The sequence below is a fragment of the Trachurus japonicus genome, chromosome 10, assembly GCF_045865225.1.
Source record: "Trachurus japonicus isolate A0001 chromosome 10, Traja_1.0".
NCBI classification, from domain to species: Eukaryota; Metazoa; Chordata; class Actinopteri; order Carangiformes; family Carangidae; genus Trachurus; species Trachurus japonicus.
In genome coordinates, this window is record NC_140916.1 from 640430 (window position 1) to 651518 (window position 11089).

At 42.4% G+C, this 11089-nt stretch overlaps 1 long non-coding RNA gene and 1 pseudogene across 2 annotated transcripts; both read left to right on the plus strand.

Moving 5' to 3' along the window:
* The first annotated feature begins 704 nt into the window (after positions 1-704).
* On the plus strand, positions 705-4282 carry LOC146979222 (uncharacterized). Its single transcript, XR_015036852.1, has 4 exons — positions 705-770; positions 1392-1417; positions 2712-2788; positions 4000-4282. It is a non-coding gene; the product is annotated as an uncharacterized LOC146979222 (long non-coding RNA).
* Positions 4283-4946: 664 nt separating this feature from the next.
* LOC146979223 (uncharacterized) lies at positions 4947-7485 on the plus strand (annotated as a pseudogene). Its single transcript, XR_015036790.1, has 3 exons — positions 4947-5578; positions 5709-5861; positions 7142-7485. The product of XR_015036790.1 is annotated as an uncharacterized LOC146979223 (transcript).
* Positions 7486-11089: the final 3604 nt, after the last annotated feature.

The following is an 11089-nucleotide window of genomic DNA, read 5'->3' on the forward strand; positions in this document are numbered from 1 at the left end:
TGTTAGCCTGGATTTCATTTCTACTCAAACAATCAATTTCAACATACATAGATAATTTAAGTTTGATTGTATAACTATTAGTGCAGTCTACTAATTTGAAGTAGAATATACTTACATTTGAAAGTAATGTCATGAATGAGTAAGTTTAAGTTAAGTGGGATGGGATTTTTAAGTTTTGGTCATGACCACGCCTCTAAACTTCCCGCTGCATTCAAGTAGTGTAGGAAGGTTCGGTATTCCTGAGGCCATTAGTCAACTTTGTGGATGCTACAAATAAAATGTTTTATGTTTTAATACTCAAAACATTTTAAAAAAGACATGGTTAGCCGTTTCTGGTGATAATTCATGTTGTTATCAACTATGCATAAACACTTTTAAGCTTTATATCAGTGATTTTATCTCAGACTTGTTGTTGTATTCTACTAGTAGACTCTATAATACCTAAAATCACAAAAATATTGACTTGATCTCATTGATATCAGGATTTATGCAAATAAATAACTCACTAATCTAATTTACTCTACATGGGCAGAAATTTACTGTAGCCTATCAGTGTTCATGTGATTTTTGTCAGTCGGAAAATCATTTTCATCACGACTTGAATGCAGCATAGGTAACCTGAAGGCATGTTGCAGCACGTCACTTCTCCTGCGTGAATTTTCAACTGTGTCGGAGAGACATTTTACAACTTATTAGGTTTTTTTTGCCAGAAGACGTGTGCCTCAGTGGAGTAGAGACGAAAAAAGAGGGCAACAGGACGACTGAATCTGGTGAGTGAGCGACCGCGTTTTACTCTGTGGCTTTTGATTTTACTGTTAAAGTTAGCACTCTCTCCAATGACTGTTAGCAGTGAAAAAAAACGTGTTCATTAGCTAAACTGACGTGTTAAGACACATTTGGCTAGCAGTGTAAAGCATTTTAACGGACATTTTTCTCTTCTAAGACTTTAGTAACTTAGCTGTTTGTGAGCAGTGCTCCCGCTCAAAACCGACATTTCTAACCTCCAGTGTTGTGGCCGGTTGCTTAAACAGATATTTGAAGCTCCTGTTTTTCAGCATTGGAAATTTTTGCTATTGCCATGCTAATTGGATTTTTTTTTGGTGTTGTTTGTTTTGTTTTCACTCAAGATAATTAGCCATTAATTGTTAGTAGCCTAAATCACCTGTCAAATGCTAACTGTATTCATGTGACCAGGCTGTGATATAATGTGTATGTGACCCTTTACTTCCACAAAGTAACATTACTTTTTAAGAAGTGACCGTCAAACAAATGGCATTGTACAGTTTTATCACTACCCAGAATTAGTCTCAAAATACAGATAGATTGTAGAGGATAATCTAACATTACTTCCCCGTCTCTTATGTTTTTTTTGCTTTTTTATTGTGTTGCAGGTCTCCAGAAGACATGTTGTGGAAGTGTAAGTACTGCCCTTTCATCTGTGAAAAGAGAGCACAGCTATTTAAGCACTATAGACTAAAACATGGGAGCTATGCAAGAACAGAACCATTTCCATGTTTACACCAGGAATGTCTGTGTACATTCAGATCACTCAATGCACTAAGAGTACACTTATCCCGCTTTCACACCAAAACTTCACAACAGCAACCAACTGTAGATGTACCAGTAAAGTTTTGTTGTCTGTCACGTGGGTTTGCTGAGTTTTGTACTGAAAGTGACTACTTTAGTCACCTGCACACTTAAAAGTCAACCATAAAGTCAGTTGCCCTTATAAAGACTGTGACTATGAAAGCAGTGTCTACTCCACGTCCAAAGCACACAAGAGTAAAGCACACAAAGAACACAGCTAGAAGAGGTTCAAGTCAGAAATAATTGGTTGTGATTATGAAGGTCATGTTGGAAGGAGATAGTGAAGAAACTAGTGAGAATGATATTCATGATTTAGGAAAGCAGCTAGAGCACAACTTAGCATCTCTTCTGTTATAGATGCAAACAGTTATGCACATACCAAAGAGTTCTGTGCAAGAGGTATTGCAGCAGCTTTGTCAAATCAATAAGCTGTCAGAGCCACTTCTGCATAACAAAGTGAGGGCTACACTAAATAAATACTTTGATAATGTGGATGATACAGATACAGTTGTGAGTGAAATTACCAGTGCTGTGTCAGAGTGTAACATGATGTCATTTTGTGCCAAAGATGGACCCTTAGGAACTGCTAAAAAGAGAGCAACCTATGTACGCAAAGAGTTCCCACTGGTAAACCCTATCGAATATGTTGTGGAAAAAGGCAAAAAACCACTTGCATATGTCCCCATTGTTCCAATGCTCCAGAAGCTGCTTAACAAAACTGACGTGTTAGACAAAGCTATATCAGAAAAAGTCCATGTACTGCAGGAATACACGTCTTATGCAGATGGGCAGTACTTTAATGAAAATTCTCTTCTTGCAAGCGATGAGTTCACAATTGCTCTTGGCCTTTACATTGACGACTTTGAAGTCGCCAATCCTCTAGGAACATCAAAACTGAAACATAAAATCTGCGCTGTATACTGGGTCATTGCAAACATACCTGCAAAATACAGGTCCACTCTCAACTCAATACAGCTTGCTCTACTATGCAATACCTCTACAGTTAAAGACTGTGGTTATGCAAAAGTTCTGCAACCACTCATCTATGATCTAAAGATATTGGAGCAAAATGGTGTTTACATAGAGTCACTAGGTGCAAGTGTCTAGGTGCTACTCTCTTGCAGGATTCCTGGAGAGCTTCAGGGTCGACAAGTTCTGCAGATTCTGTCTGGCGAGCAGCAGAGACGTGCAACAGCAAGAGGTTTGTTCTGGATTCTTTCAGCTCAGAGACAAAGACTCTCATGATAGGCAAGTGCAGGAGGTGAGAGAGGACACAGCACTGAGCCAGACTTATGGTGTGAAAAGAGTAGTCAGTGACTTTCATGTAGTCACCGGGTATCCTCCTGACATCTTGCACGATCTCTTTGAAGGCATTGTGCCAACTGAGTTGTCCCTCTGTCTTACAAATCTGATAAGCAAGAGGTATTTCACGTTAGATACACTAAATCAGGCCATCAGACACTTTAATTATACATTCATGGACAAAACAGATCGCCCTCAGATGATCGGAAAGGGATTTTCCACCAAAGGAAGCATTGGTGGAAATGGCCATGAGAATTGGTGTCTCATAAGGCTCCTCCCATTTCTTATTGGTCACCGTGTTCCTGAGGGTGATGACACTTGGGAAATTCTGTTGCTTCTGAAAGACATAATCGAGCTGGCTGTGGCACCGAGGCATACTGAAGAGACACTGCGTTTCATGGAATGTAAAATAACAGAACACAGACGGCTGCTGCAGTCAACTTTTCCAGGTTTTCAGTTAAAGCCAAAGCATCACTACCTGGAACACTATCCTTACCTTGTGAGGAAGCTTGGTCCCTTGTGCGATGTTTGGACAATGCGCTTCGAGGGCAAACATAAGTACTTAAAAAAAGCAATTCGGAACACTCAAAATTTCAAAAATGTTGCAATGACACTTGCTACAAAACACCAGAAAGCAGTCAGTTACCATCTTGACCACAGTGCATTTTTCAAACCATCAGTGGAAATGACAAGGGTTACTCCAGTTTTGCTTGCCTCTTTCCCTTTGAATGTTCAGAGAGTATTTGCTCGAGACATTGCAAAGGTAGAGTCTGTTCTGGATGTGTCATCTGTCTGCATAGATGGAATCATGTATCATCCAGGCATGATTCTCTCTTTTGGCTCATGCTCAGGTCTCTCTGAATTTGCCCAGATTGAGACAGCTAACACAGAAATCCTGTTCATCTCCCACAAAATGACCGCATGGTACTGTGAGCATTTGAGATCTTACCAACTTCTCTCTGTGGTGATATCCCCTCCACATATGTGGTCAAGATATCGGAGCTGAATGATGTCCTCCCGTTATCAGCATACAGGGTCCAAGGAGAACTTATGGTAACACTGAAACGATATGTTCTTTGCTAAATTCTTGTGTATATCCTTTCTCCCCAGATGGCTCTGCAAGAGAAATTCATCATGAGGGTTATTGTCTCAGAGGGAGACATCAGAAAGTTGACAATGACAACACGACCGGACACACTTGAAGATTTGATTGGCTGGCTTAAAGGCACTCTCCAAGCAAATTACAGCTTTGTCCTACAGTACCAAGACCCCGACTTTAACAATGAATTGTGTAACCTTGAAGATGTCTCAGAGCTCCCAGATAAGCCAACCATTAAAATCATCCCTATGGTTGAATTGGTACCAGTCAGTGAACCAGTTGAACAACCAGTTGCACAGTCTTCATTGTGTGTCCACCTCCTCTCTGGATAGAAGTGTGCCATGGCCAGAGGGGGGGGCGACCGCCATTCCGAAGGACCGCCATTCCGACGGTCTGCCAGTCCGAAAATTCCCGAAGATCCGTCATTTCGGATTCTCTCGTGGTTTGACTTCCTGCCCGGCTTGACACGACGCGCCGTGGGGACAGCGCCCGACCGGCCCCTCCCCCTCCCCCTCCGCCTCCAAAGTTTCACCCAGGTGCGAGTCTGATGCATTACATCCATGGTCTGATGCAGCCGCGGCACTCCTGCTGAAAATAAATGTCCTTGCTCTGTGCTTTGGTTAGGTTTAGGCAATTTAGAAAGGAGTTGGTTAAGTTTAGTAAAAAGGTTAGGTAGAGGCCAATAAAATCGCAGTTAATATGTATCTCCCCCGGGAGTCGAACCCTGATCCACCGCGTCAAAAGCAGATGCTCTGACCACTACGCTACCACCACAATTAGGCTTGTTTACTCCGTGCCGTAAACCATTCAAGATTTTTTCAGGTTCGGAATGGCACCCTTTCTTTCAGGTTCGTAATGGCACCCTTTTCCCATAAATAATTAAGGGTCGGCATTCCGACAAATTAAAGTAAACGTTCGGAGTGGCGGCCCTTCGGAATGGCACCCTGGAACCGGCCAGAGGTGTTTGAAATTCCTAAATTTTCAGTTGACGTTGAGTACCGACTCCGTCAAGGTAACTTGTTATATCTCAGAGATGGAACCTATCTCAAAGTGACAAAAGAGCTAAAGCATGATATCCTTGAGAAATTAGCTGAGGTCATCTGTGCATTTGATGCATACCCAACAAAGGAAGATTTAGCGGCTGTTGCACAAGCTTTAGTGGAAACGCACCCATGTCTTAAAGAAGCGAAGTCACCCTCTGGCTGTCTTGGATGGAAGAACAGTCTGAAGTTCAAGGTTGGAAATTACAGAGCCAAAATGTGCAAGCTGGGCTGACTTGACGTCACTGTCCATAGTGGTAAACGTGGAAGATACTCTACAAATGGCGACCCTCCAAACAAGGACATCAAGAAGCCAAGGAAAGGAGAAATACATTTCCTGCCTCAATATCCAGAAGGGTTGGATGACCACAACCTGGAAGCAGCCCGCCAGGTTCTAGTCAATGAGATGATGAAGGCGAAGCCAAATGGGTCCCTTTTTAAGAAAGAGATGGATAGGACCTTTGCTCTTTGGAGAAAAGAAGTTGTGACAGACAAGCCTGCAATTACCCAGATTGTGCAGCGATGGCCAGCACTTTTCTTCGAAAGCCAGGTTTGTATGCCTGTTTTGAGACAAAAAGTGGTTAATACTGTGTGACCCACATTGTGTTGTGTTGAGGGTCATAAATGTCTTTGAGTTGACCATGGGCCTATACATGTTGGGCTATGTTTTATATTTTCAGGTGTGTTACGAGTTCACCCGAGAGGTGGGGAAAAATCTGAAGGAAGACTTCTTTGAGTCACTTGACCGTTTCTCGCCAAACTTGATGGACCTCTTCAGGAAGAAGAAGGGCCTCAGTGGACAGCTTTTAACTGACCTTTTACGTCAGACAAAGGTAGGTTGACTTGTCTACCTAAGCTGACTTCCTCTCTTGCCTGTCTATTCTTCCCCCTTTCTTCTCCCGTTTCTATTTCCTCCTCTTTTCTCCTACTCTATATACTTTGCTCTTTTCTTGTTTTTATCTCTCTCTTCTGTCCTTCTATCCACTACTCTCTACTTTTTGTCCAGGAAGTTTGTAATGAAGTAATTAAATTGTGGCGTCTTTCTGGAATCTATTTAACCATATACAGTATGAGTGTACTTAGTTATGTCCACTATCTTCCAGACCAGTGGCGGCCGGTCAATAGGGGCCGCTAGGGCGCCGCCCCCATCAAAATTTCAGGAAAAAAGTGTAGACACAGTAAACATAAATAACATAATAAAAAGTAATTACCATATCTGTTCAGTGTTCACCCATACAATGGGTTTTACTTTGAAATGTGTAAGCCTTTCCATTCCATATTGGGTTTATTCTGGGTTGTTTCATACATTTCAATAGCGAGGGGCGCCGGCCTAATGAGTGTGTATGTGGGCTCTTAAACTTTTGGCTTCCATTTGACTTCATGCTGGTCTCTAATTGGTCACTTCAAGATTCTCCTCTGGGCACAGCTCTTTGCGCCCGTGGCCAATCAGCGCGTTTGGGTCATCTTTTCATCCAATCGGATTGATTCATGATACCTGACCTGTCAATCAAAGTCACTCCCCTGGCAGCGGCGACGAGCCTGTCACTCAAACAGCTACAGACGCACCCGCGTGCACACGGAGCAGACAGACAACAACAACAACAACAACAAGACAGGAGACGATGGCGGCCGCAGCAAAAGAGAAATCAGTTGTTTCTTTACGAAATAATCCTTTCACGAGGCGTTCGCTGGAGTAAAAAAAAAGGACAAAGGAGCTTGGACCGGAGCAACCTGACTTAAAAATCCTGCAGCAGGCTCCGTTCTGATCCAGCTCCACTGGACTTTCAAAGTAAAGGTGACGCCAGCTGTAAATGGGTTAAATAGCGAAACAGCGGCGCCTTTATAGCTGATTTTATGATTAAACTCTGAACTTGGTCGGGGCCACAGGTTATGAGCTAAGCATAAGTCACCGTGGTGATCTAGCCGGGTTAAAAGAGAGCCACCTTTGTAGTACAGGAGAGCCTGGCTTTAGACTCAACATACCTCACTAACCCACTAAACTGGCTTCGCTGTACACCCCTCTGGCTGGATGTGAAGTGAGCAATGCTCTTTATTTATCTTATTTATCTGACGCCCCCCCAATTTATTTTAGCACCAGCCGCCACTGTTCCAGACCACTGAGCCAACAGACATCAGGTGCCTTTGTCTTCGGGGACTGCCAGTCGTCTTGGGGGATGACCCCTCTGCGTTCTTCAAAACCTGCTCGGTAAGTAACTGAATTTGTTTTGAATATCTGCATTATTGATTCACAACACGACCATCTGATATGAATTTACTATAAAAAAAAAAAAAAAATTACTACTACAACATGTACAAAAACTTTCACCTTTGTCTCTTTATTTCTGTGAAATTGCCATCAGCTAGTATGAGATGGGGCCACAGGGAGAGACCCCTCTTTTTATTTTACTGAGGACTATAAAAAACTCTTACATAAATTCTTACTTTTTGAGATTTAAGGACAATACTCGTCTTAAATTTGTATCAACTGCAACAATGGGCTTAGCTCCACTACTTCCTGAACTTAATGCTGCTCTTTTATTTCCTGTCTTACATTATTGGACAAACTGATAATAATCCAGGTGTGTCTGAGTAGTCACTGGTCAGACACACCTGGATTAATCAGTTTGTCCAATTTGCTCTCTCTTTTAGTTCTGGTTCTGGTTTTAGTTCTGGTTCTGGTTTTAGTTCTGGTTTTAGTTCTGGTTTTAGTTCTGGGTCTGGTTCTGGTTTTAGTTCTGGGTCTGGTTCTGGTTTTAGTTCTGGTTCTGGTTTTAGTTCTGGTTTTAGTTTTAGTTCTGGTTTTAGTTCTGGTTTTAGTTCTGGTTCTAGTTTTAGTTCTGGTTTTAGTTCTGGTTTTAGTTTTAGTTCTGGTTTTAGTTCTGGTTTTAGTTCTGGTTCTGGTTTTAGTTCTGGTTTTAGTTCTGGTTTTAGTTTTAGTTCTGGTTTTAGTTCTGGTTCTGGTTTTAGTTCTGGTTCTGGTTTTAGTTCTGGTTCTGGTTCTGGTTCTGGTTCTGGTGTTTCTCACAGAGTGAATCCGCTGCATTTTCTTTAGGTCACTCACATGCCGAGTCTGGAAACACTGAGTCCTCAGGAGGAAACTCTCAGTCTGGAAACATTCACTCCAACAACACACACACACACACACACACACACGCACGCACGCACACACACACACACACACACACACACACACACGCACGCACACGCACACACACACACACACACACACACACACACACACACACACACACACACACCTGCTGCTGCAGCTGACAGACAGAAGCAACAGAGCTGCAGATCCGGTTCACTCTCTCTGCTCTTCTTTACTTCACTCTTCTCTGTTTTTCTTTTCTTTTTGGGATGGGAGGGGGGAGTTTGGATGAGGAGGAGGAGGAGAAAGGAGGAGGAGGAGGGGGAGGAGGAGGAGGAGGAAGGAGGAGGAGGAGGAGGAGAGAGGAGGGGTGAGGTCAGTCCTGTCTGTTCCCACAGCTCAGAGCTGATGTGAGCAACAGCTGGATGAGAAGAGAGGGAGGAGGAGGAAAAACACTGCTGCAACGTGGCGCTGGATTCTGTCTGAAGCTACGGAGAGGAAGAGGAGAGAGGAGGAGGAGGAGATGTATTAGACTGATCGGTTCATTGTAAAACATTTATTTATTTGCGTAAATGTGGTGATTTCAGTCCGTAGCCAGAAGCAGCCCTGCTCACTTTTCATTCAAACAAACTAATGCCACTGCCACAGTTGTTACATTTCATCAATGAGACCAACATTAATCTCCCCAAAACAATTTAACCAGCCACGTGTTAACAGCGCCAAAGCCAAAATTAAAACAGTTTTTAGCAGCTTCCTGCTGTGGCTCGGTTGCCGCGAATTGGCGATAGCTGATGCTAATTTCTGTTAGCCCGTCTATGGTGTTTTACATTATACGTTAGCATTAAGCTAGCGGATTTTATATGCTTAGTTGTGAGCTGTGTGTGTTTTGAACGTTGTTTCAAACTATGTGGGTTTGGTTGAACATCTTTGATGTTTAAATATATATATATTGCCGATTAATATATTGCTTTACTCCTCTTTTTATTTAGTAAACCATTTTTACTGTAGGACAGGCTAGGACACCGTTTGTTTACTGTGGTCACTTCCGTCCCTCCCACACACCGCGCTGATTCGCTTAGGGCACCGCCAATCAGAATCGCCATAGCTAGCACACAGCCAATCAGAGTACCCGACGAGTCCCTGGCTTAACAAACGTCTACTGCTCAGGCATACTTTCACCTAGAGACTCAATTTAAACTTTAAACAGTAGACACAAGTCTTGTGTATTGTCATATTACTCCACGTTTTGATAGGTCATATAGTTTTTGATCAATCCCTGTTCAATGACCATGATCATTTTTGGAGAAATTATGAGATTATAATGGGTGTGTATTGCACGGAATGTTCGTGTCAGAGTGGGTGACATCATCGGTTAGAGTGGGAGAGATGCCAGAAAAACTCCAGATTTTTTCTCTTTCCACACTCGGCCCGGCCACAATTTACACTCTACACACATGATTTTTTCAGAAAATTGTAGACAAACTTGTTCTGTTTCTCATCATGTGCTCAAAATATCAGAGAGACTTACAGAATTTAAACTCTGAGCCTCTGAGTGCGGCCACGTCTGTCTCTGCTCCTCATTGACTCCAATACAAATATTTTCTGAGAGAAGCAGAACGGCCTGATGTTTTAAAACTGCCAGCGTCGCCAAAATATTTACTGTAGAAACACCAAATCGTACCACATTTTTCAGGAAGTCCTTAGAGCAACGTTGATCTGTGTTTTGTTCTGATAGGAGTTACCGTTTTGTCACCCTAAGCCTAAATGTGAGACCGGTGCAGAGGCAGAAAATGGCTCTTTTTCTCCACGTTTCTGTCTGTCTCAGCCTGCGGGGGCCACTATCGCCGTGGTAACCTCTTTGATCCTCAGGCCAGAGCTCGTTAACTTCATAAACAATCCACCTGGCGCTCGTTTAAATGTTTATAAACACAGACACAGCTAAATCAGACTGACACAGGATGCAGCTACTAACATGTGTCAAGTCTAGTTTGTCTGTGCATGTGGAGGTGTCTACGGTGGAGGAAGAACGGCACGGCCACACAGGACTCGCTCTCACGGCTCTCTGGCTCCTTTTTCTTTTATTCTGGTACTTATGCTGCCTTCATGTGCTATGGTAATTATGGTAAATACCAAAAGACGACTTGAAAAGTGCACATGAACACCCTCTCATGTGGTATTTTCCACTGGGCAACTCGTAGAATTTTTTGATGCCCGAGTTGCCGAGATGAGAATAACCTTTGACCTTTTCAACATGGCGGCAAGCATCACAATATTCGTTAATGGTAAGCAAGGCAAGCCTTTAGAAAACACTTAGCAGCTATTCACTTTATGTATGCCTGCATGTACAGTAAAAAACGCTTTTAAAAAGCCAAATAGCCAGTGTTAAATCTCCATGAATATTAATATTTACCGTTTGAGTTTTGATAATTCATCTTCTTGCTGTAAGAGATGAACTAGGCAATCCAAGATGGTTTTACCCCATACATGTAGATGTCGCACGTGTATATATCTATGGTTTTACCCAAGTAAACAAGTCTGAATCTGTGTGTCCACCATCTTTATTTTCTCTGTACAACAACAAAAGCACATGAACACAACGCACTGGTAAATACCAGGTCACAAGTGGAAAATACCATCTGTACCACAGCACATGAAGGCAGCAAAAGACAACGCAGTGACAGAGATGTCATCAAAGTGCAACTGCGAGCGTTCACGTCTCCAGCACAGAAGTTTTTCACTTTTTTTTCTTTTATAAAAAAAAGGTTTAAAAAATGTTTTAAATGTTTGTTTGTTTTTTCTACATTTCAATGCAAAGCAAAGACAACATGTGATCGTATAGTGGAAACACATAACAGTTGTGAGAGCTATTTTCTTTAAACAATATATAAAACCAACATTCAATGGAGCCCACCTGGTACAAAGACAACACAGCGACAGAGATGTCATCAAAGTGCAACTGCGAGCGTTCAC